The sequence below is a fragment of the Protopterus annectens genome, chromosome 2.part1 (genome assembly GCF_019279795.1).
Source record: "Protopterus annectens isolate FY-2018-M chromosome 2.part1, PAN1.0, whole genome shotgun sequence".
Lineage (NCBI taxonomy): Eukaryota > Metazoa > Chordata > Ceratodontiformes > Protopteridae > Protopterus > Protopterus annectens.
Genome location: NC_056729.1, coordinates 956,014,430 through 956,041,618, shown reverse-complemented (window position 1 = coordinate 956,041,618; position 27,189 = coordinate 956,014,430). Strand labels below are relative to the sequence as shown.

Here is a 27,189-nt window from a genome sequence, read left to right as displayed (position 1 = left end):
ATTAACAAGTTTCTGTAACCATATTCAGTTAGTGTTTCTAAGTATGGCACTTTAGAGTAGAGGGTTGTGGCTATGATCCCACTAATGAGCTTCATCATGTAGTCTTGAGTTGGGGTCATTCCATTTCCATTAATAAATTGTGTTTCTGAGCAAGTCACTTCAGACAATGCTGCTGGGTCACCAGTGAAATAGGAGTTTGTGTTTAGTGGTGTATGTAATTATCAAATACATAGATTTTTTTTACTTGTTATATATCTTTGAGCAGTCATCCTTTGTGTTCATAGGTTTGGAAAATAGTAGGGATAGCACTTGTCAGAATCTTTCTGTTGAAAAAGATGTCTTCTGGTAGTCTTTCAAAGATCATTTTACAGCATATGCATAGATTAGATTGTGTTCTTCTATGTAAATTAAAATATTGTCTTGAGCTTTGCTTGTGTACATTTTTGGTATTTCTATGATTTTTCAAGACCAGCTTCAGGGATGTTCTCTGTAGTCGAAACTCCTTAACCTTCCTCAAGATTGTTTAACTTTCGAGTAAGTCAAATTAAAGTGGTGATGGTGGTGTTGGGGGAAAGGCTTGCCTCATGGAACAGAAATCTTTTACTGTGCTTTTTTTTCAGCTATTGATGAAGTATTACAAAGTTGAAGTAAGACGGAAGTTAATACATCGCATCATATATATATATATATATATATAATATATATATATATATATATATATATATATATATATATATATATATATATATATATATATATATAAAATATATAATTATATATATATATTTTTTTTAACTCACTGTCGTTTTCTTATGATACGTCTTATTTTGTTAAGCATCTGTATGTTATCTTTGTAAATACTTTGAATGAGGTGGGAGATTTCCTGGTTTTAATCATGTTTTCTCCATCTGGGAATAACCAGAGAAAACAGTATCGAAACCATAACATTTTCAACTTCTGTGTGGTATTAGTGCCATTATTTTGGCATGGAGCCTCATCATTTTGCTGATTCATTTGTTTTGTTTTCCATTTTGTTATCTGGAAAGTTTTGTCTGTATAGCCTGTAACAAATGAAACCTATGTGAATCTTATTGCTTTAGCAGCTGATATATTATGTAAATGCTTTATAAGACAAATCTTCCAGTTTCGTATGCATATTGATGCTTGTCTATTTATTATAGATTTGTTTTAAAAGCATTTAGAAAGAAGAATTAGAAAATGCAGCTGTCAGAGTTTGCAGTCAGTTTTCAACTGAAACTATAGACACTTCTCTTGTTCCAGTGAAAAACCAATATCACATAATTGTGGTAAAAAAAACTGTATATATTGGCTTTCTAGTCTAGAACTAGCTCGGAAAGTAAAAAAAAAATGCTTATGCATGTTATCTGAACTGTTAAAAAATCTTGCAGGCCTTTGACTTCTAGAAGTCTTTAGTTTGTTTAAGAAATGAGTCATCAGACTACCTTTGTTTTGTTTTAAACTATGTTGTTGTGTCTTTTGGCTTTTCCCGGTTAGGGGTCGCCACAGCGGAACTCTGGTCCGCTAATGATTGGTAGTTTATTTTTACGTGCCGAGTTACCAGCTCTGACGCACAACCTTCAACGAAGGTACGCCCATTGACGCATGTCTCCATGCAGAAGACGCTCTAGCTGAGAATCGAACCGGACAGCGCCTGACTGTGAGGCGACAACACAAATATAAAGTACTTAAAAACAAACATCTAAACAATATTAATAAATAAAAATGTAGCTTCTTATTGAAATCATCTGCACTCTTTTACCTGCTGTCCACAAGGAGGAATTAAGATTCTTTACTACGCAATTAGAGACTTGCTTTAGTAAGTATTACACTGAGCCCAATATATTAATACTGATTAGGAGTTTTCTGATGAGGAAGATGTTTATTGTACCCCTACATATGTTAAGTATTTAAAAGATTCTACATTTGCAGAAGCGGCAAAGTGCATTATGTATAATTAGCTTTCCACAGAATAAAGCTATCTTTAGAAATGCATTGAAGGTACTGGCCACCCCCAACTTCTCCTTGGTTGTAAATAAAAAGGGTTGAGAGAAGTCCACTGTCTTTAAGGATTAGGCATATGCTTTTTACAGCATTCTTTCCTAGACGTTATTGTGATGGTAGGGATACAAGAGAAGAACAAGACTGGAGTCTTTTAAATGCCAAACTAAATCTAAGAGAGTGAGCGATAAGTGCAAAGCTTTCATTTCTGTTGATGGCAAGATAATAATTTCTGTTTGACTGTTGTTAAGGGCACATTCAGATTTTTGCACACCAGTTACATAAAGCGCAGTGACAGTATTCTCCCGAGTTCCAAAATGAACCCAGAATTAATCATTGGTCATACACAATGCTATATATAATACCGTACACTACAAGTAATATAGGTTTGTAGATTTTTACTAAGTTTACAACCAAAGGAGACCAGAGACCATTTTCAAACTCAGCCACATCACCCATTACTATTAGAGACTAACAGTGCCCCTATTAACCGGACTTTCTTCACATATTCTTAGTGAAAGTTTGTGATCATACTAGGTTTAAAGGTTACTAGGGAAATACTCTGCTTGATAGGTAAGGTTGATTATAATTAACTTCCTCCACATCTTACTGCAGGTTTAGCTAGGCATAAACAAGTTGTCTTTCTGACGCTACACAGGTCATATGCATTCATCTTTTGAAGACTTCTTTCTTCAACGAATTCTTCCTCGTGTATAAAAAATCTAGTGAAATAGAAGTCACTTTTTAGAATAATCTTACTGAGGTTTCCTTTTTATTTCCTTGGATGGGTTAGAGGAGTTAGTAACTGGCCTTACCACAGTAATGGAGCCAAAAATTTACAAGGGTTATGTAACTCTGTGTGTGTGTGTGTGTGTGTGTGTGTGTGTGTGTAGTTTGTGTGTGTTTGTGTGTAATGTCAGTATTGTAGACACTATACTTTTATACTTAAAAGGAAAGAGTGCACTCTCTGGATCCACCATTTCTTACCGCATATAAGGCTAATTGCTTCCTTCTCAGTTTCAGCAATCATGCCTATTCCTCACTTTTCTTTAAGTAGGATGGTACTAGAGGCAATATTATGTTTCCAAATCCTAAGGTCAATCACAGTAGTCCAGGAACAAGCATATTTAAGGGATCACAACATATCTCACCCTAGTACACAACCAATTGTTCCATTTCTGTTTTTCAGAATTTGGCTTTCATCACCATAGACAAATGGATGGTAGGAAATGAGGCATAGGTACTGTCAAGTTTTGAAGTTCATGACCCACAAGCTGCCCTGGACGTTCCTGTATGTACATAAGTACATGTTGATAGATATATAGCTGTATCTGTATGTAATATAATAATTTGCTCTTCCATTTCTTCCACTTACAGATTAAAAAAATCCAATTATTTAAAAAAATCCAATTATTTTAAGTAACCAGTTGTGTTGTATAGGAACAGGAAACCCATATTTGGCTAAACCTTTTACTATTTTAAATGCCATTTTACTGTGGCCAGCAGGTATTCCTTTTGTCTGAAAAGTGAAAACTGATTATGATTTTTGTAAGTCTTAACTTATAACTTTGATTAAAAAAAGTAGAAATCAAAATGAAATAATAAGTGGTAGACTTTTTAATATTTATTTATTTAATTTATTTATGTATTTATTTAACATTTGTTGACTGGGAAATTCTGACCAGGGCAGAACCTATTTTCAGCAGAGGCCTGGGGAAAAACGCTCCAGAATCATGTCTTTAGAATGTGGGAAGAAACCGGAGTACCTGGAGGAAACCCACATGAACGCAGGGAGAACATGCAAACTCTGCACAGAAGGCACCCCAGCCAAGAATCGAACCAGAGAACCTCTTGCTGTGAAGCGACAACGTTAACTACTGCACCACTGCATCGCCCAATAATTTGTTTCATATATTATTACATTAAATGCTTATAATGAAACATTATGTAGACATACCAATTGATAAATGTTTTATTAATATAAATTACTATGCATATTTCATTTGGTTGTAGTATACCTAAAAATAAGCTCTTCATGCCTAGACTGTGCTAGTTGATATTTTAAGGATTTCAGTCTAAGTTAATGTAATTGTAAATAACATGCATCTTATTAAGCAAAAGTTAAAACAAAGGAAAAAGTCTGCTGTATTATGCGAGGAAAAAAATTACTAAAGAATTGTCTTGCAGTGGTATTATATTGCCTTTGTTACGGGGTGCCTTAACAGCTAACACAGTGCTTTATGCTTTTGAGTTAGGTTTAGAGTCTTAGTGAAATAAATCAATGGAAAGTAAGTGTAATCACCGACATCTTTTTCTTTAATGTTGTGAGGGATAACTATTTTTTTTTTTAGCAATTATTAATACACAGTTAAATAATCATTGATGTTCATCATATGAATCATTTCTACAGAAGCATTAGCTATATGGGTTATATCCTGCTAAAGATATAACAGCTGGGCAGCTTACAAAGCCTCAGGGCACCTACCCAGCTGAGAATGAATGTGCTTAGTAGTGAGTCTACAAGACAGTGTATTGAGTGGACACACAGGCAGCTTGGCACATTACCAGAACCCATAAAGCTAGTCTTTTTGGCCTTGGAGAGAGCACTCTGGACTTGCTTGGAAGTGGTCAGAGAGAGTGGACTGGGTACACTAATCATCATCATCTTCTTTCAGCTGTTCCCATTAGGGTCGCCACAGCGGATCATCTGTTTCCATTTCTTCCTGTCCTCTGCATCTTGCTCTGTCACACCATCCACCTGCATCTCCTCTCTCACCACATCCATAAACCTTATTTTAGGCCTTCCTCTTTTCCTGTTACTTGGTAGCTTCATCATTAGAATCTTTTTCCCAATATACTCAGCATCCCTCCTCAGCACATGAGCAAACCAACTTAATCTTGCCTCTCTGGCTTTGTCTCCAAACCTTCCAACCTGGGCTGACCCTCTAATATACTTATTCCTAATCCTGTCCACCCTCATCACACCCAGTGCAAATCTTAACATCTTTAACTCTGCCAAATCCAGCTCAAACTCCTGCCTTTTTGTCAGTGCCACTGTCTCCAACCCATATAACATAGCTGGTTTCACTACCCTCTTGTAGACCTTCCCTTTCACTCTTACTGGTCTTCGTCAGTCACAAATCACTCCTGACACTCTTCTCCACCCACTCCATCCTGCCTGTACTCTCTTCTTCACCTCTCTTCCACACTCACCGTTACTCTGAACTGTTGATCCCAAGTATTTAAACTCATCCACCTACGACACCTCTACTCCTTGCATCCTCACCATTCCTCTATCCTCCCTCTCATTCAGATACATATATTCTGTCTTAGTCCTGCTGACCTTCATTCATCCTCTCTCTAGAGCATATCTCCATCTCTCCAGGATCTCCTCCACCTGTTCCCTACTCTCACTACAGATCACAATGTCATCTGCAAACATCACGCTAATATGTTAGGAAAATAATGGAGTAAAGTTGGAACTGAGACAGTTCAGAAGAAATTTATAAAACAAAATAACTTCTGTTCATCATTTAATGTATAAAAAAAAGATTTCAATCTTTAAACCTATATTCAGTTCATTTCAGATGTACTTAAGAGTAAAGCAGCTAGTGCTTATAACATTTTTCATAGCAAAATGCTACAGGATGTTCTTCGTGTTTCACTGCTGCAGTCATCACATTTGGGTTATCTGCTTGCAGTAGCATTCAGTCTGCCTGATTATCAAAGTCTTGGGTCCTGCGTCAGTTGCTGTGTCTTCTTCCATGACGTCAGGTAGTCAGGGGTATAAAGCATGCAGCCAATGCCATTGCATCAGTCTTTCTTGCCGTACGGTGCCTGAAGCAGAAGCAGTTCACAAGTGCCGGTCGGCTGACTCCTGAAATTTTCGTTTTCGAGTTTCAGAACCGAAGTCTTAAACTAAGCTAAGTGCCCCATTGGGGAAACTTTTTCTTGCTCCTTACCGATGTCAGTAAAAGTTAATAATTGCATTACTTGTGGAAAGCAAATACCTCATAAAGATTTTCATTCGTACTGTATTCCTTGCCTAGGCCCTGACCATGACGTACCTTGCTGTCAGTTTTGTGCTTTATTTAATCAGCGCACTATCCGTCCTTGGTATATTTTCGCCTCTAAATATTTCGGGTCTCAGTTTAATTATCCAGGAATGTCGTCGGTTGGCCATCCGACTTCCTGGATTCCGAAAAAACACAAAGATAAAGACAGAGACATGCTGCCAAGGTCCAAAACTGCCAATGACGCTTCTCCTAAGCCAGTCGCCAGTTCGCCGATACTCAGTGAGGCGCTTTCACAGCCCCTGATACCCGCTACTTCTGATTCGCAGGCCTCTACTGAGACCCATTCAGAGTCCGGTATGCCGCAAGATGCTTCAACTGTGGAACCCGCGGATGTCTCTACCTTGGATGGGTCCGGAGCCGTTGTGCAGGCACTGGCTTCTAAGGGTATATTCAGGCCTATGGACTTGCATATTAAACCGACACCTCCTTCTTCACTTAGGCCTAAATCTCGAACCATGCCTAAAAAACCAACGCCCAGGCCTCTATGACTAAAAAACAAATGATAAGAATGGCTGAAGATTTAATAACTATAATCAGGGGTAGCCAACACCCCCCCCCCCTTTCTAAGAGGCCTAGGACTGAAGTTGTTTATGAATCTTCTGATCAGGATTCTGTTTTTTTTTCTGATTCTTCTGATGATCTGGATTTGCCCTTATTTACTTATGAGGATTCTGATGCAGAGGACTCCATTCCCTCTGCTTCCACTCCAGAGGATTTTTCTTTTGGGGAAACCTTGCATACTCTAAGGGAGCATTTCCACTGGGAAAGCCAGGATTTTTCTGATTCAAAAAAGAGGCTTAGGGATTTCTTACTCCTACCTCAGCATAGGCCTTTAGCTATTCCTCCTGTACTAGACATTGTTGATGATGCTTTTTCGGAATCTAGTTTGGCCCCTGATTTCTAGCCTCCTGCTCCCAGAAAACCTGACAGATACTACAGGGTCCCTGAGTCACACAAGTTCCTTTTTAAAAAATCCTATTGCGGATCCACAGACTATTTCACAGGGGCCCAAGGGTATTAAGGCTTCTACTGCTAAAAATCCTACCCATTGTGATAGAGACTCCAGGGTGCTGGATAGATGGGGTAAGAAGGTTTACACTTCTGCAACCTTGGCCATTAGGGCTTTAAACTGCCAGTTTCACATGCTAAAGTATCAGCAGCATGTTATTGGATTGCTTAAACAGAAATTGATGTTGATTCCTGACTGTGTGGAAAATAAAGAATTACAGGATTTAATGCATTCTGCTGAGCAAGTTGGAAAACATACTTTGCATTGTGGTTTTGATTTATTAGAGGCCTCTTGCAGGGCTGCTTTTACTGGGTCTGTGATCAGGAGGTATGCTTGGCTAAAGGAGCAGTCTTTGCCTGATCATGTTAAAGCTAAACTGTTTGGCAACAAGGCTGAGGAAGTTCTTAAAAAGATGGAAGATAAAGCTAAATTTATGCAAACTGTTAAAGATTTCTTACAAGTTCAGCCTCCTAGATTTAGTAGGCACTGGTCCTATAAGAATGGTCCTTTCCAGCCCCTTCCAGGTCTTCTCAAGCCAAACCCAAATACAGCAAAAGCCCCAGGTTTCAGTCCCGGGGGACACACAGGACTAAGCAGTGGGGGAGCTTCAGTTCCAAATCTGGGAGTAATAAAACTCCCCCTATGGTAAACTGTCTCAATGGCTTCCGTTTAAAATTTCCAAGCACTTATCAACTGACTGCCCCTTTGGGGGGAAAGATTGCTCTTCATGCAAAGAACTGGGAACTCAGTACCCAGGACAAATGGGTTTTAAATATAGTGTCCCAGGGATACAGATTTCACTTCCACACGTTGCCAACACCAAGTGGATCGTGGGACCTACCCCCAAATCAATGGGCAGAGGCCCAAAAACAAGTACTTTCTCTCTTAAGCATGGGGGCTATTCAACTGGTACCGGAAAAGGAAAAGGGACCAGGTTTCTACACTAGACTTTTCTTGGTGCCTAGAAAAGACAATTCATGGCGTCCTATCCTGGACCTGTCTACTCTAAACACCTTTTTGGAAATTCCAAAATTCAAGATGCTGACTCTTCACCAATTACTTCCTATTCTAGGCAAAGATGCCTGGTTGGCAACACTGTATTTAAAAGAAGCATACCTGCACATCCCAATCAGGGAATCTTGCAGAAGATGCCTACACTTCAAAGCAGGCAACACACACTATCAGTTCTCTGCACTGCTCTTTGGCTTATCTACTGCACCAAGGGTATTCACAAAGTGCCTTTCTCCAGTCAATGCATTTTGCAGGTAAAGAAATATTTAAATATACCCATACCTGGATGGTTGTCTAATTCAGGCAGAAAGCCAGGACATACTTTTGAATCATCTGGCTTTTGTACAAAGGGTTCTAACTTGTCTGGGGTACACCATAAACGAAAAGAAATCACACCTGACACCCTGTCAACAAATTATATTCCTGGGAGCAAGCTTGAATACAACTTCCCAGATGGCTTACCCTCACGCCAGAGAAACAAATTCATTTGACAACCTACTTCAAAGAAGTGGCCACAAAAATCCTGCTATCTGCAAGACAAATACTGCAAGTCTTGGGGTTCATGGCCTCCTGCATTCTTCTAATTCCATATGCAAGGCTGCATATGAGGAAACTGCAGTGGTATCTAAAAAGCCTCTGATGTCAACATTCTCGGGATCTAGAAGCAATGATTCCTATCGTACCTTGCCTACGCCTAGAATTCCTTTGGTGGGCAGAGGCCTGCCACCAAAACAAGGGACTACCTTTTACACCACCCCCTGCCACCCAAACCCTAACAACAGACGCATCAGACTATGCATGGGGGGCTCACCTGGCAAGGAAGTGCATTCAGGGCAAATGGAACCCAAGTCAAATGCACCTGCATATCAATCTAAAAGAAATGTTAGCTATACAGAATGGTCTGACAGCCTTCAAGGACCACAATCTTCTAGGACAACTTATGGTAAAGATGGACAACACCACTGTTATGTGGTACATAAACAAGCAGGGGGTACACATTCTTACCCTCTCTGCAGACTAGCCATGGCATTGTGGAACACAGCCTTGAGCTACCAAGTATATATATATATATATATATGTATATGTATGGGTGTCATTTCATCTAAAACCCAACTTGTATAACATAACTTACCTAAACTCATTTCATCTAAACCAGCAAAACCCAAACAAAAACTAGAACAAATGTCACCTGCCCCCAAATTATAAATAACTCCACTGTTGCATTACAATGGAAGAAAGGAAAAAAATCACTGGCAGTCCAGCACACTGTAATAAAACAAACTGCAATATTAGTTATACATCTTTAAGAAATTCTTACCAGTTATTTTTACAACATACAAAAACAATATTTGTTTTTGCATTTTTTTTTAGTTTTGCTGGTTTAGAAGAAATGAGTTTAGATAAGTTCTGTCAGATAAATTAAATTTAGACAATTTTGAGTTTTCAATGCAGCAGAGCCCCTCACTAACACTCTTCAAGAGAAACCTTGACGAGTGGATGGGAAACAGAAAATTTACCCTGGGGATCATTGCAGTGGCTTTGCTGGACAGAGACACAGGGAACTAATGGCTCTGCTGGACCAAGGCACAGGGAGCTAATCTAAGGGAGCGGCGAAAGCCAACACATTCTGGCTAGGCTTATAGATGCCCTCGGGCAGATAGCCTAGTACTTGCCTATGAACCTATAAGTGCACCTACAAGCTCAATTCCTGCCACGAAAATTAAATACACTGGCAGACGGACTAAGCAGAAACCTCATGAACCCACGCGAGTGGAAACTGGAATCAAGGATTTTCAACATGTTGACAACCAAATGAAGGAGCCCAGATATAGACCTGTTTTCCTCTCCCCAGAACTACCAATTGGACAAATTTTGCACAAGGACTCCCCACAAGCAAGCCTGGAAAGTGGATGCTGTGCCCTTCAGTTGGAAAAACATATCAGTCTATGCCTTCCCCCCTCTGCCTCTGCTCTCCAAAGTACTACTAAAAATCAAACAGGACAAACCAAGGATGATTTTGATTAATGCAGACTGGCCACACCAACAGTGGGTAACCCCTTCTGCGCAGTGTGTCACGGTTATCCCCATGGCTCCTGCCTCAGACTCCTTCCCTGTTGTCTCAGCAGGAGAACCAGATTCTGCACCCTCAGCTTCTAACACTGAACCTTGCAGCCTGGCTAATTACATAATCTCTCCTCTACTATGCCTCAGTAAACCTGTGATGGATATCATTTTAGAGGCAAGGAGGCTAGTACTAGAAAATCTTATGCTGAAAAAAAATTCAGCTCATTTTAACACAGAACCTCCCCTCTTCTCTCATCCACTGCTCAAGCAGTTCCTCAGAGCGGCCAAAAATTTGAGACCACCCAGGAGAGCTCCAACCCATAGGTTCATAGGTTGGTACTAAGCTATCAGCCCTAGGGCCTATACAAGCCTAGCCGTAACAATTCCCTGGCTATTTCTTCCCACACTATTTACTTCTCTGGACCCATGTCTAGCAGGGCAACTGACATGATCCCTGGGGTGAATTTCCTTTTTCCCATCCAATCATCGAGGTTCCTTTTGAAGAGGGCCAAAGAGGTGCTCTGTTTGACAGGTATGGACAGTCTATTCCAGAGTCTGGGGAGTCTCTGGATCAGGAACCTATCCCTCCAGCATGTTTTGTTTATTGTGATGACAGGGTTTAGATCCCTGGAGCATGTGGCTCTGAGGGATTGGGATTTCTTAAAGTGTAGCATGTCCAACAGCTCTGGGTTTGACATGGCCTTGTATGTTAAGCAGAGATTGCTTCGGAGTAGACGATATGCGACAGAGTATAGCTGGAGTTTTTTAAGGCGGTCAGCATAGGGCATATGCTTTAGCCTGTGATTCTTTTAGTGAAGTATTTCTGTGGCCTTTCCAGTTGTTGCAGATGTCTTGATAGGTACATACCAAATGGGGCATTGTATTCTATAATGGGTCTAATGAGGGATGAGTACAGTGGGACAATGACCTCCTTTTTACTGGATGAAAAGCCCTTAGTGATGAGGTGTGCCACATAGAATGATTTCCTGACTGTTGTGGCGATGTGGTTATTGAAGGTGAGACCACTGTCCACCTTTGTCGCTAAGTCTCTTATCACACTTTCGGTGTTTAGTGTACTGCCACCTATGTGGTAATTCACGGGTACATGTTTTTTCCCTAAGGGGATAACTGTACATTTCTTGGCATTGAGCTTGAGCCCATGGCTCTGGCACCAAGCATCTGTTTCTGTAAGGCCCTTTTGTAGAGTATCAACATCATTTGGGGATTCAGTAATGGGTCCCAGTTTGCAGTCATCTGCGAACATTGTTAGCCAGAGTCCCTTAGTTTTGGCCTGTACTTCAGAGAAGTAGATGCCAAACAAGAGAGGTCCCAGGACTGAACCCTGAGGTACTCCACTTGTCACTTGTCTGGAGCTGGATTTGGAGTCAGCTTTTACAGTGTGGGTTCTGTCAGTAAGCCAGTTGGCAACCCATCGAGTGATGTAGGGATTAATGCCCAGCTTAGTAAGTTTATCTATGATTCCAGAGTGGGGGATGGTGTCAAAGGCCTTGTCGAGATCCAAATAGGCTGTGTGGACTGCCTTACCCTCATCCACGGCTCTGGAGACTGATTTAAAGAAGTCATTCAGGTTCAGGAGATGAGATCGACCCTTCACGAACCCAAACTAGGTGGAGTCCAGTGTTTTAAGGTTGCCAATGTCTTTGTTTACAAGTTCCATGGCCTTGCAGATCAAACTCGTCAGACTGGTGGGGCGGTGGTTGCTGGGATCCAATGCCTGGGACCTTAACTTTGTTTTGGAGAAACTCACTCTACCTCCTTTCGAGCCAGCTGCTACTGCAGACTTAAAATGTCTTTCTTGGAAAACAGCCTTCCTTTTAGCAATCACTTCAGCTAGAAGTGTATCTGAATTACAGGCACTTATGGCAGTGGAGCCTTTCATCATCTTTCATATGGACACAGTGTCCCTCAGAACCAGTCCATCCTTCATGCCCAAGGTGGTATCCAGTGTGGCTCTTAATCAGTCTATTCATTTGCCAACCTTCTTTCCCAATCCACAGAACAAAGGGGAACGGATACTGCATTCCTTAGATGTGCACAGACAACTTAGATTCTACTTGGGCAGGACTAAACCTCAAAGGAAATCTGAACAACTGCTGGTGGCATTTGCTGCAGGGGCAAAGGGAAAGGCTATTTCAAAGCAAACCATTTCTAAATGGATAGGCCATTGCATTAATTTCTGCTATAAGCACCATGGAAAACCTATTCCCCAGGGGATCAGACCTCACTCCACCAGGGCTGCATCTACCTCTACAGCCTTTCTTAGAGGCGTCCCTACTAGGGACATCCTAGAAGCTGCTACCTGGAGTTCTGTGCATACTTTCACCAAGCATTATCATTTGCCAATTTTCTCTAAATCCAGAGCTGGCTTTGCCACTGCAGTCTTGCAGGGCCTTATAGCTGGTCCTAATGCTATCTAAATTCCTCCTCCCAACCATAGCTTTGGGAATCTACCCAAATGTAATGACTGCAACAGTGAAACATGAATAACATAGTACAGTTGTGTACACTTATCATAAATGTAGATGTTCGAGTGTATTCACTGTTGCAGTCCTGGTTACCCTCCCTCGAGCCCCCTAACGTCTTTTGGCTATACCTCTACTTTCCCTTTCTATGCTTAAAAGCCTTTTTGGTGTATTTGCTTTTTTGTTGGAGGTATATCATTGTATTTTTATATTTAATTGCTCCCCATTAGGGGGCACCTGACATCTGGGGAAAGAAAAAAACTGATGTAATGGTGTCGGCTGCATATTTTATACCCCTGACGACCTGACATCATGGAAGAAGGGACAGCTACCAATGCAGGACCCAAGACTTTGTTAATCAGGCCAGCTGAGGGCTACCTGCAAGCAGCTAACCCAAATGTAATGACTGCAACAGTGAATACACTCGAACATCTACATTTATGGTAAGTGTACACACAACTGTACTTTGTGTACACTTACCATAAATGTAGATGTTCGAGTGTATACACTGTTGCAGTCCTAGTTACCCTCCCTCCAGCCCCCTGACTTATCTTGGTTATACCTCTATTCTTGTTTACTATGCTTAATGCTTTTTGGTGTATTTGCTTTTTTGTTGGAGGTGTAACCGTGCGTGTATATATAATTGCTTCCCATTATGGGGGCACCTGACATCTGGGGCGAGAAAAAACGGATGTAATGGCATCAGCTGCATGCTTTGTACCCCTGACTACCTGACGTCATGGAAGAAGAGACAGCAACTGACGCAGGACCCAAGACTTTGATAATCAGGCCGACTGAGGGCTACTGTAAGCAGATAACCCAAATGTGATGACTGCAACAGTGAATACACTCGAAGATCTACATTTATGGTAAGTGTACACAGCTGTACTTTATTTATAAATGTTTCTGTTTCAAACAATGTTAGGGGACATAGGCATGATAATATAAATTATATTGTTTCAATAAGTATGACATCTCTAAGAAGCAAATATATAACACAAATAATTCCTTGGATATGGAATTGAAAGGCTGTTGATATCAGGCTATCCCCTAATAATGTTAGTTTAAATCTAACTTTGACCATTGGATGGGTCAGTGTTCCTAGATGGCTAGCAGTTCTGAACATTAGAAACAAACCTATGAGAAAGCAAGTACAGAAATACAAGCAGGAAAAGTACACCATATGAGTAGATAAAACATTGTATAAAAATGTGTTTTACCAAGTAATATTTTATGCCGCCCATTTGTCTATATACTGTTATCCAGACCAGTATGCAACAATAGAGGAAATGTGAGGTAATTATTTTTACATTATCCATGGAATGCAGCCAGGTGCGGGCAATAGGGGCTTGCAGACAGTTGTGTGCAGACCTGAGCGCAATCCAGCCTGAGTACAAGCTTGGTTCAAGTCTGTGGTGTAGCAAATTAATGAGTCAGTAACATGCTGAGCCAACTGCATGCACCACCTATCTGCTGTTGATCTCTGTTGTCTACTGACCCACTCATCCCTAAATACATGGTTGGTCCATACACACACACACACATATGATTGTGTGGGATCAACTTCTGTTTTTTTTTTCTTCTCTGGTAACTGTTTCTGAGGAGAGTATTCCTTCTGATTATCCCTATTGAAGGAATTTTCTTTTTCTGAAACCATGTCTAGGATGAGCCATTTGTTTCAGGGGGGACATGAAGACATTTCAGTTTCTTTAATGACAATTGGCCTGCAGCACAAAGAAGGCAGATATAGTGTATAAAGTTCCTTAGTCTTACAAATATTTATTTTCTAATCCAGGAGCTGACAATGCAGTGATGTCATTAACAAATCCTTCTGCAGCTAAACATTTAGTAAATGTTAACCCTTCTCCCTCTGATAAGGATGGTAAAGCCTTTGTTAGATTTGGGAAAAGAGTATTTTCCTCTGCCACACTTATTTTTATGTTTCTTGTCAGGCTTAAAGTTTTTGCCTGCTTCATGTGAGCATATGAGGAACATTAATTAGCGCCACTTCTCCTTCTGAGGGAAAAATTCTGAAAACATGCATTACTTCTGTGTCTCAGGTATCCAAACATTCTTTGAAGTGTTCTTCAAAGAATGCATCTTCATTTGCAGCTGCTACTGGATCTGTTATGAGAAGGTTTACATAGTTATGTTCTCAGAATTTGCCTGAGGATGTTAAAGTTGAAATTGTGGATTCTCCCTTTGATAGGGCATCTGTTTTGGACCTTCTGAAATTGAGGTACTGTAAAAATGTGATGCAACAGAGAAACTGATTCAAGATATGACTCACCATTTTCAGTTCTCCTTCTCCAAGTTTAAGGTTTCATCCCTAACAAAGCATCTTTTTTATAAAAAACAAAATAAGCAGACTGAGCAAACGTCTGGCAAGCAGATATTAAAAAAAGCAATGGCAAAGAGACTCCAAAAACAAGGGGGTGGGGGCTTCCATAAACCAGGACAGTCCAGCAAGTCTGAATAACTGTCTTCAAATGATAATCTTCCCCTTTCCCACCCTGGCAAGCTTTTAAATCTCTCCAAAAATCTCTCTCTCCATTTCTCTCTCTGGCAACAGATAACCTTTAACAGAGGAAACCACAACCCAAGCTGCGGAAGCCCTTACAAATGCCTTCTATGAACACCTCCAGGACTGCATGGATCAGGCAATCCCAAATAAAACCAAGACTCTTTCCACAAAGGGCAAACGTCCAGTCTGGTGGACCCCAGCCATTAACAAACTTTACAATAAGAGGAGAAAGCTATTACATGATAGAACAAAATCCATAAAAGGGAAGTCACCCCTGATCATTATTAGTAAAAAAATACGAGCACTCATAAAATCAACTAAGGCTAATTTTGAGAGAAAAATTGCCATGGATTCAAAGGACAATCATAAGGCCTTTTTCAGCTATGTTAGGAACCTGGGTGGAAACTCCCAGATATGCTCAGAATTAGTCCAAAATGATACAAAAATCACTGAACCCACAGACATTGCCAACATACTGGCAGACAGGTTCAGTGCAAACTTCACCCCTCTCTCAGTCCCTAAAGGAGACATTACTATGGCAGACCAGTGTAGCCTCCCGGACACCTCAAATTCGCAGGTGAAAGCTGCTCTCTAAAGCTAAAACACAGCATCAATGGGACCGGATGGTGTCCCCGGCTGTGTGCTACATGAGCTAAATGAGGAATTAAACCCGCACATAAGGCAGCTGTTTAATCTCAGCCTTACCACAGGATACGTGCCCAAGGAGTGGCGACGGCAACTGTGGTCCCACTCCACAAAGGCGGTGCCTCACGGACCCTGGTAATTACCGCCCATAAGCTTAACAAGTCTAGTCTGCAAAGCTATGGAGAGGATCATAATGGAGCTCATAAACAAAGATATAGGGGACTTGCAGACATTTGACCCGACCCAGTTTGGCTTTGTCAAGGGAAGATCATGCCTTTTGAACTTGGTCGACTTCTTCGAAACAGTCACCAAGGCCATTGATGAGGGAAAGGCAGTCCATACAGCCTACCTTGACCTTGCAAAGGCTTTCGACACAATACCCCACTCGGGTATTGTAGAAAAACTTACCAGCTTAAATGTAAACCCATATGTCACAAGATGGGTTGCAAACTGGCTTAAGGACATAACCCACAGGGTTAGAGTTGCTAGCGCTGTGTCAGACTCCAAGCCGGTCACAAGTGGTGTCCCACAGGGCTTGGTCCTTGGCCCCCTATTGTTTGGCATCTACTTCTCAAAAGTACAGGCCAACATGGGAGGACTTTGGCTGACAAAGTTTGTAGACGACTGCAAACTGGGTGCCATAGTGGAAAGTGCATCGGACACTGATATCCTTCAGAAGGGACTCACGGAAACAGATAGCTGGTGCCAGAGCCATGGCTTGAAGTTAAACGCCAAAAAATGTATAGGCATACCCTTCGGGAAAAACAAGGTAACCCCAAGCTACCATATAGGTGGCAATCCACTAAGCACAGAAGAGGTTATCAGGGACCTGGGGACCCAGGTTGACAGTGGCCTTTCTTTTGACACTCACGTTGCTAAAGTGGTTAGAAAGACCTTCTACATTGCCCACCTGATCATGAAGGGATTCACATCCAGATCTAGTGAGGTCATTGTTCCCCTGTACTCTTCACTTATCAGACCAATGATCGAATACAATGCCCCATTCGGGATGTATCTCACCCGACATCTGCAGCAATTGGAGAGACCCCAAAAGTTCCTCACCAAAAGGATAAAGGGACTCCAAAATCTGTCCTATGCTGCCAGATTGAAGAAACTCCAGCTCTATTCAGTCGCATACCATCTGCTCAGAGGTGACATGTGCCTGACATACAAGGCCATGTCCAACCCGGAATTAATGGACATGCTCCACCTCAAAAATCCAAATCCACCAAAACCACTAGAGCAAGCGACTTAAACCTTAGCACGGATATAAATAGGACGTGCTGGAGGGATAGATTTATCACTCAGAGACTCCCTATGCTGTGGAATAAAATCCCGGTCCATGTGAGGCAGAGCACCTCGCTGACTCTGTTCAAGAGAAATCTAGACCTGTGGATGGGAGATCGAGGTTTACCCTGAATCATCTCTGTGTCACTGCTGGACAGAGGCACAACAAACTAATGGGCACAGTATTTTTTCATATAAGGGGTGGCGTAAGCCACAAAAATTTGGGCTAGGCTTATAAATGCCTTAGGGCAGATAGCCTAGTATAAACCTATGAACCTATGAACCAAATGGATTCTCAGAGTGATCCGTCACGGATACAGGTAGCACTGGGAGTCCCTCCATCCTTTTCAAGAGATTACTCATCCACAACATCAAACTTTTTTCCCTGCTGACTCGGGGTCATGGAACCTGTTCCTTTTTGTCTGACCAAGAAAATTTTTAATTTAAAAATGTTTCTGGTACCAAAGAAAGAAGCCTCATGGAGATCAGCCTTTGATCTTTCCTTTCTCATTTAGTTAGTGGAAGTTCCAAAGTTCAAAATGCTATCCCTTCGCAACTTGTTAGCACATATTCCCTTCTTTCAGTTTTTTTGGTAACTCTAGATTTAAAACATGCTTATTATCATTTTCACATAACCTCAGATTTCTAACCTTTTTAAGGCTTTCTGCGTGTTGATCACGCTATCACTTCTCTGCATTACCCTTTGTCTAGCTCCAGTGATAGCCTATTGCAGAATGCAAGATATTCACATTTCCTTATTTAGACAACTTGTTTTTGTTTTCAGAGTCTTTTTCAAAGTATCCGGAGTCTCTCACTTGAGTAGAAAATCTTGTATGCAGACTGGGTTTCCATGAGAACATTCAAAAATTGTTTGACTCTCTGCTACAGGATTGTATTACTTAGGTGCCTCCTAGATACTTAAGTTTAAAGAGCTTTTTTTATTTCCTCAAGAAAAAAAAAATTAGATCTGTATCTATACCTATTCTGAGTTTTCCACTCATTCCAGGACTTCAGCAAGGGAATTTCTCAGGATACTATGATTCTTGTGATTCCTATAGCCAAACTTCACATGAGAAAGATTCAGTGGTACTTAAAATATGTGTGGTTGTATGGTCCCAGCATTAACACCCCCTGACATTTCATATTCCAGTTTTTGGTATTTGTAAAAAAAAAAAAAAAAAAAAAAAAAAACAGCTTTGGTTGAGCAAGAGCTTTATCTGAATCCTGGTCTCTCATTCTGTCTTCCATTTCCAATAGAGTCTGTAACAGCAGATGCCTTAGACTACTTGGGGGAGCTGTGTCCGTGGATGTAAAAGTACATCATCTTTGGAGCAAAATAGTCAAATGAAAACACACAAACATAAAAGAGATTTTGGCAGTTATAAATGCACCCAGCTCTCTCAGTCATCTGTGGTCTCTGACACCATTGCATGTGATTACAAATGACAACACCATAGTGATGTGGTCCATAAACAGTGGGTCTAGATCATACCCTTTGTGCAGATTAGCCATGATAGCCTGTGTTATAAGTATTCAGCACAGTCTCACTCTGCAGGCATCTTGCATTCTGTCAGAGCAAAACAATGTGGCAGACAAGCTGGGCCGGACCAGGACAGACCCCCCCCCCAATATAAATTGAATCAGAGGGTCTTTCAGTATTTGATCTAGCTATGGGGAATACCTCAGATAGATTTATTTGTTTCCATTTCAAACAAGCAATTAGCAAATTCTGCTCCAGGACTTTTTAAGCAGGCCTGTAAACCAGATGCATTCTCATTCCCTTGGATAGGAATGTTCCTGTATGCCTTTCCACTGACAGCTAGGGTCATTCTGAAGATTTAGAATGACTCTCCATAGATCATTGTGGTGACTCTTTTCTGGCCCAGGCAACATGGGTTCTCCCTTCTTTTGAGACGGGCTAATGGCAGTTACCACAGGCTCCTAACAGACTGGACCTATTCACACAAGGCAAGAGTTGTTTGATACACCTCACTTTGAAACAACAACCAACTGCCTGGATGATAGATGTTCTTCATCTCACATTGCTGCAGTCCTTACATATGGGTATTCCGCTGTCCTCGGTCGGCCCGAATACCAAAGTATAAGGCTGACGTCAGTCAAGGCGCTTAGAACTGACATCAGAACGTCAGGGTACAAAAGCGCATGACCGACGTCATATCCTCAGTCTTTTTTGCCGCATGGTCCGATGCAGAAGCAGCGTTGCAAGTGCCGTTCGGCATTCTGAAATTTTTCGAGTTCGGAGTTTCAGACCGAATCAAAGTTGGCTAAGTACCCCGTTGGGGAATATTTTGGTTTTTCTTGCCTCAGTGTTTTACCGGATGTCAGAAAAAGTGAATAACTGTATTTCTTGTGGGAAACAGATACCGCATAGGGATTATCATTCTTTGTGTATTCCTTGTTTGGGGCCTGAGCACGACGTTGTTGGGTGTCGCTTTTGTGCTAGATTCAATAAGCGCACTATTAAGCGAAGGTTAGATTGTGCTAGGCTGGTCTTTGGGAAGCGGTGCAACTATAATATGCCATCGGATTCTCCGGCGCCCGCTTCTTCGAAGAAGCGCAAAGACAAAGCGGTTAAACCCAGGCAAGAAGAGTCGTCCGTTCCGGACGTCGGTTCTTTAGAGGTGTCAGTGGAACCGGTGGTTCCGACAGAGGCTTCTCTGGAGTCCCAGGGGGAGACTTTGATATTGCAGGATGTGGCCTCTCAGGAGGCAGGTCAGGCTGAAGGGGCTTCACAGGTCACTGTACTCTCCTCCCTTCCTAGGGTGGTTAGGCCCTCTCCTTCTGTTTCCAAGGCTTCTCCCAGAGGCAGGCCAGGTTTAGCTTCTGTTGGGGTCTCTCCTAGTGCAGCAGGGTCTGTGCCCAAGAAGCACATGCTTAAAATGGCAGAAGATTTGATTACTCTGATTAGAGGTTCTTTGCCCCCTCCTGATAAGAGGCCTAGGGTGGAGCCAGAGTTGGGGAGTTTTGAGCAGGCTTCTGATGTTTCTGAGTCTTCGGCTGAAGACTTGCAGGAGTACTCTCCTTATTCTGATTCTGATGCAGATGATTCGACTCCTTCTGCTTCTCCTCCAGAGGATTTTTCTTTTTCAGAGACTCTTCATTCCATGAGGGAACATTTTAAGTGGGAAGGTCAGGACTTCTCTGATTCCAGGAAAAGGCTTAGGAATTTTTGCTTTTACCCCAGCATAGGCCCTTGGCTATACCTCCTGTTCTGGATGTTGTGGAAGATGTGTTTGCAGAGGCTTCACTTAATCCTGATTCTCTGCCTCCTGCTCCTGTTAAACCGGATAGGTATTACAGGGTGCCTGAGGCTCATAAATATCTTTATAAGAGTCCTAGGGCGGACCCAGAAACTGTTAGTCAGGGACCTAAGGGTGTCAAGGCCTCTGTTGTAAAAAATCCGGTTCCTCCAGATGAAGAGGCCAGAGCTTTGGATAGATGGGGAAAGAAAGTCTATACATCTTCTACCCTAGCTATGAGGGCTCTGAATTGCCAGTTTCATATGTTGAAATATCAAAACTATCTTCTTTCTCAATTGAAGTCTAAGGTGGATGCTCTGGCGGAAGGCATTGAGTGTAAAGAATTACAAGATTTGGTGCATGTTTAAGAGCAGGTGGGTAAGCATTCTTTACAATGTGGTTTTGATGCTGTACAGGCCTCGTCTAGAGTGGCTGCCACTGGTTCAGTTCTTCGCAGGCACGCATGGCTGAGGGATCAGAATTTATCTGACCATGTTAAGACAAGGATTTTGGATGCTCCTTTACAGTCTGATGTGTTGTTTGGTTCACCTGTGGAGTCAGTCTTGAAGAAAATGGAAGACAAGGCTAAATCCATGCAGGCTGTTAAAGATTTTTTGCAAGTGCAGCCTCCAAAGTTTAGTAGGAATTGGCCTGCTAAGGGGTGGACGTATCCTTCTTATGATTCTCAGTCTAGGGGTAGATCTAGACGTGGTAGGGGCAGAGCTCAGAGTTCTTTCAGACCTAGAACAGGGAGTTCTCCTGCACAATCTTCGGGTGAGGGCAGGGGCCAGTCCTTTCGTAAACAGGCCCAATGACCTACCTTTTCAGCTGCCAGATCCTTCTTGCCTGGCAGCTCCTTTGGGAGGAAGGTTGGCACTCTTCAAGGAAAATTGGAATTTGATTACCCAAGACAAATGGGTATTGGATATCATACACCGAGGTTACAAGTTTTATTTCCATACCTTGCCTCCTTTCAAAGGCATGCCGGACGTTCCTCCTCAGCAAAGACTAGAGGCTCACAAACAAATTTCTCTGCTGCTTCAAATAAAGGCCATACAACCGGTCCCTCTGCCAGAAGTGGGCCTAGGATTTTATTCTCGCCTGTTCCTAGTACCAAAGAAAGGGAACACGTGGAGGCCAATCTTGGATTTATCTATCCTCAACACATATCTGGACATTCCCAAGTTCAAAATGTTGACGTTACAACAGCTTTTACCTCTGCTGGGCAAAGATCACTGGATGGTGACTCTGGATCTCAAGGAGGCTTATCTTCATGTTCCTATCAGGCTCAGTTGCAGAATGTATCTGCATTTTCGGACTGGGACTTCTCATTATCAGTTCTCTGCATTGCCCTTTGGCTTATCTACTGCGCCCAGAGTGTTCACGAAGGTTCTGGCTCCAGTGATAGCTTTCTTCAGGCTAAGAGGAATACAGATCTATCCTTATTTGGACGATTGCCTGATTCTGGCCCAAGGAAAGGACGAACTTCTTCATCATTTACAGTATGTGATAGCAGTGCTAAGATGCCTGGGGTATTCTGTGAATGAAATAAAGTCCAGTCTAGTACCCTCTCAGGACATGTGCTTTCTGGGTGTGAGACTGAATACAGCATCCCAGATGGCCTTTTTGACCCCGGACAAACAAAAGAATCTTTCTCTTTACTTCCATCAATTGTCTCATCAGTCCAGGCTGACTGCAAGGACAGTCCTTCAAGCCTTGGGGTTCATGGCATCTTGTATTCTGGTACTTCCCAATGCCAAACTGCATATGAGGAAGCTACAATGGTATCTCAAAATGTATGGACACAGCACTGCCAGCATATGGACACTGTCATTCAGATAATACCTTGCATTCAAAAGGAATTTTTGTGGTGGGCTCAGGAATGTCACCTAAACAAGGGACTCTCTGTGACCCGGCCAGAGGCGAGTCAGATTCTAACGACAGATGCCTCAGACAAAGCTTGGGGAGCTCATCTAAATGGAAAGTGGGTACAAGACAAGTGGCCTGCCAGACTTCAACATCTACATATCAACATGAAGGAGATGTTAGCAGTCCAATTTGCATTAATGGCTTTCAAGGATTTACTTCTTCCAGGGCAGGTGTTGGTTCTAACAGACAACACAACTGTCATGTGGTACATCAACAAGCAAGGGGCGCATTTTATCCTCTATGCAGACAAGCAATGATTTTGTGGGAGACTGCTCTCAGTTTACAGCTAAATCTTCAGGCAAGGTTTCTGCCGGAGCACAGAACTCCTTAGCAGATGTGTTGAGCAGACAAATTATGGATCCCCATGAGTGGAAATTGGATCCTCATGTATTTCAGAAATTGACAGTGTTATGGGGAACTCCAGACATAGATCTGTTCGCTTCTCCACTAAACTACCAGCTGCCAAAGTTTTGCACAAAAGGTTTCATCCCACAGCTTGGAAAGTGGATGCTCTCTCATTCAATTGGAGCAATCTTCATGTGTATGCCTTTCCACCTCTGCCTCTCCTCCCAAAGGTACTCCTGAAGGTCAGACAGGACAAGCCAAAGATGATTTTAATAGCTCCAGATTGGCCTCGACAGCACTGGTACCCATTACTGAGAAGTCTGGTACGGGAGCCTCCATGGCCTTTGCCTTCGATCCCACACCTGCTGTCTCAGGAGGACAGTCATTTACTCAATGTCAAACTTCACTCTCTACATCTAACAGCCTGGCATATTCTGTTTTAAACCCTGGAGGGTCTCAGCTTCCACAGCAAGTTTTGAATGTTATTTTGGAGGCCAGAAGGCCTAGTACAAGGAAAGTGTACGCAGATAAATGGAGGAGATTTTTATTTTGGAGTACAGCAAAGGATTTTGATGTTTCTAAGCCTAATTTAAGTGTGGCTCTTCAATATCTTACTGAGTTACTGGACAAAGGTTTGTCCTTCTCCTCTATTAAGGTTCATGCTGCAGCAATTTCTGCTCACTATGACTGTGACCCACCATTGTTTTCTCATCCTTTGTTTAAGCAATTCCTTAGAGGGGCAAAGAATATAAGACCCCCACGAAGAGCTCCTACTCCTGCTTGGGATCTCAATTTTGTGTTGGAGAAACTCACTCTACAACCTTTTGAGCCTGCAGCTACTGCCGAGTTGAAATATTTATCATGGAAGACTGCTTTTTTGTTGGCCATTACCTCTGCAAGAAGGGTTTCTGAATTACAGGCCCTTATGGCGGTTGAGCCTTTCTTAATTTTCCATAAGGATAGGGTATCTTTGCGTACTAATCCTTCCTTTATGCCTAAAGTGGTTTCTAGTGTGGCTTTAAACCAGACTATTCATTTGCCTACTTTTTATGCAAACCCCCAAAATAAAGGGGAAAAGATTTTGCACACTTTGGATATACACAGGCAGTTGCGATATTATTTGAGCAGAACTAAAGGGTTCAGGAAGTCTCAGCAGTTATTTGTTTCATTTGCTTTGGGTTCTCAGGGCAAGCCTGTTTCAAAACAAACTATTTCTAAGTGGATTGGGTTTTGTATTGCTTTCTGTTATTCCCATCATGGTAAGGAGATTCCAGCTGGGATTAGGCCTCATTCCACTAGGGCTACTGCCACTTCTACAGCTTTTTAAGGGGTGGCAACTAAAGATATTTTGGAGGCAGCTACTTGGAGTTCAGTGCATACTTTCTCTAAGCATTACCACCTTCCACTTTACTCTAAATCTAGGGCTGGTTTTGCCACTGCAATTTTACAGGGCATTTTGGCAGCTCCTAATGCCTTATAGTTTTGCCATCCTCCCTTACCTCTGCTTTGGGATTCTACCCATATGTAAGGACTGCAGCAATGTGAGATGAAGAACATAGTACAGTTTTGTACCTACCATAAATGTAGATGTTCAAGATCTACATTGCTGCAGTCCAATTTACCCTGCCTCCTTGCCCTCTGTAGTTAGAGGCGGTTGTGTGGTTTGGGTTGTGAATACTGTAAATATTGTAAATATTGTAAATAGGAGTAGTGCAGGGGTGGTTGGTTGGTTTTTTGCTGTCTTTTGGTTTGGGCCTTTCTTTTTAGGGCCTTCTGACATCTGGGGCAAGAAAAGACTGAGGATATGACGTCGGTCATGCGCTTTTGTACCCTGACGTTCTGATGTCAGTTCTAAGCGCCTTGACTGACGTCAGCCTTATACTTTGGTATTCGGGCCGACCGAGGACAGCGGACTACCCATATGTAAGGACTGCAGCAATGTAGATCTTCGAACATCTACATTTATGGTAGGTACAAAACTGTACTTTTTGCTACCTTTTAGGCACATATTTTCCAAGAATGTGCAGCTGGTGTTAAAGGAGGCAAAAGTAAAAAAAAAAAAAAAAAAGGAAACTGGTACTAGGACATAATATATTTGGCAAATGGAAAATATTTTCTAATTGGTGCCATACTAAGAACCAGATATTCTTCCATGTCACTGTTGCAGTATTTACAATAATGATACCCTGCCAAGGTTGGTTCAACATCTAGCCAGTATACCAAAGCCTTTAGGTTGCTTTAAGTTACACCGTGTGTCACATGTATGGTCCCCATGTAAAGCATAGGGCATAAAGGTGATGTCCGGAAGTACCATCCTCAGAACTTCTTTGCCTCCATTCTGAGTGCCATCTTTTGATCATCACTCTGAACACCCGCTTCATTGCTGGTTCACCAAGCAATTTTCAGATAAGTGTCCCATTGGGGTTTCGCTCTAATCTTTTTTCCGTTTGTTTGTTTCTTGTGGGGTTGATGTCATCCAGAAAGGGTAAATGCCAGTGCAGGAGACAGATTCCTCATAAAGACCATCACAAGCAGTGCTTATTTTGTCTCGGTGCTTCACACAACCATAGATCCTATTCCATTTGTCAGGCTTTCGTCCCAAAGATTCTCCATAGGCGTCTTTCCTCCTTGGCCTTAGGACTTAGAGAACCAACGTCTTAAGCTTTTAGCTTAAGACACCATGGAAGGAATGTCCCGCAGTGAGGGTCAGCCATCTGTGAAAAAGGCCAAGAAGTCTGAAGAAGAGTTCAGATTCTTCCACTGTATTGCCTCTGCCGGATGTCTCTCCTGAGGCTAGTGAAAGCCTGGAGGATCGCCTGGCTCCTCTGCTGGATTCCTCTGCCAAGACCACTTCTGAGGCTGGCATGGATCTGACCTCACGCATCTCCCTGGAGGCCTTGCAGACGTCTTCTTTGGATGTTCAGGGGGAACCTGATTATTACAAAGGGCCTGTAGTGTTCCTCATATTTTGGTTAGGGATGAAGTTCCAGCTATGATTGTGGAATGTCCAGCATCTGAGCCTTCTAAGTTTTACAGGGCAGATGCACCTTTGAAAAATAAACAAAACATGTTTCTCCTACTGCTAAGGACCTTCAGAGTGAATGGCAGAATTTCACTCAGTGGTTGTTTAATGCCCTTATTGCTTTGAAAACCTCCTCAAGAGTCTCTGTTCCTGCTCCACCCTGGTTCCTCTACTCCCCTTAAAAGGCCGAGGGAACAGGATTCCTCTGAGAAATAGGTGGATTCAGATGAGACATCTCTTGCTTATTCTTCCTAGATTCCTTCTGCTTTAGACTGTGGTTCTGAGGAGGAGGAGTTCACTATATCCTGACACTTCTTTTGATTAGATTTCCTTTGGGGACACAATTTCCAGGGTGATGGAATTTGTTAAATGGTATTGTGCCCAGGTTTCTGAGGTGCAGAAGAGGCATTAGAAGCTTCTGCAAATGGACTCTCTTAGACTGTCTGCTATTCCTCCTGTTTTGGGTGCCTTGTTGGATGCCTTTTCTACTGTATCTCAGGCTCCATACTCCCAGCCCCCATCCCCAAAAAACCTGATAGGTCTTATCGGGTGCCTGGATTGCAGATTCCTATATAGATGTCTTTCTGCTGACTCCTCTGTGGTTTATGTGGCATCTGACAAGCCATCTCAGTTACCACCTTCTACAAATCTACTTCCTTCTGATAAAGACAACAGGACTGCGGAAAGGCTAGATAAGAAGGTTTATACCTCTGGTACCTTGGCTTTTAGGGCTGTCGGCTATCAGGGCCATATATCAAAATATATTTTGGCTCTTCTTTCTCAGGCCTGTCAGGTAATGTCTGACCTTCCTGTTCTGAAGGGAAGACTTATGCTCTGTCCTTATTTGGGGACTTCGTCTCAGGTGGCTTGCCATTCTATTAAGTGTAGTTATGATGCAGCAGATTCTTCTTCTAGAGATGTTGGTTTTGGTTCTGTGATGAGGAGAGTTATTCTTAGTTTCATCTTCAACCTATGCCTGATGATATTAAGGCTAAGTTCATGAATGTTGCTCTGGATAACAAACACTTGATTGTTGCGGCTGCTGGTGATTTCTTTAAGTCTCTTCAAGATAAGGGCAAGGCTTTACAGGATCTTATTTTTGTTTCTCATGTGCCTAAATTTCAAAGAAATTACCCTAATAAGCCGACCTTTGTTTAATAGGCAGTGTCATCTTCCTCCCAAGGGTAAAAAAGGAGGTAAAAGGATTCCTCCTACTGAGGCTACCCAGACTCCTTTGAAAGAGAAGTCTCCTTTTCCTGACAAACCAGGTGCTGTCTGACTATCCTTTTCTTCTCAGCCACATTCTTCTTTCTCTTCATCTTCTCCATCCCTTCCAGTTTGGTTAAAGATTACTCAGGATTCCTGAGCTCTGTATATATCCACGTAAGATATTACATGTTCTGGAAATTTCTTCCCCCTTTCATGGGCATTTCCTCAGCTCTCGCAGGAACAGTTGGCTTTCTTTCCAGGGGTGCTTCAGGATCTTTTGACTCAAGGAACTATTCAGGAAGTTCT

General features: G+C 42.1%; 1 protein-coding gene across 1 annotated transcript in view; it reads left to right on the top strand.

The window, feature by feature from the left end:
* The window catches only part of CC2D2A (coiled-coil and C2 domain containing 2A), a 3,655,067-nt gene that overhangs the window by 728,693 nt on the left and 2,899,185 nt on the right, over positions 1 to 27,189 (top strand). The window lies entirely within an intron of this gene.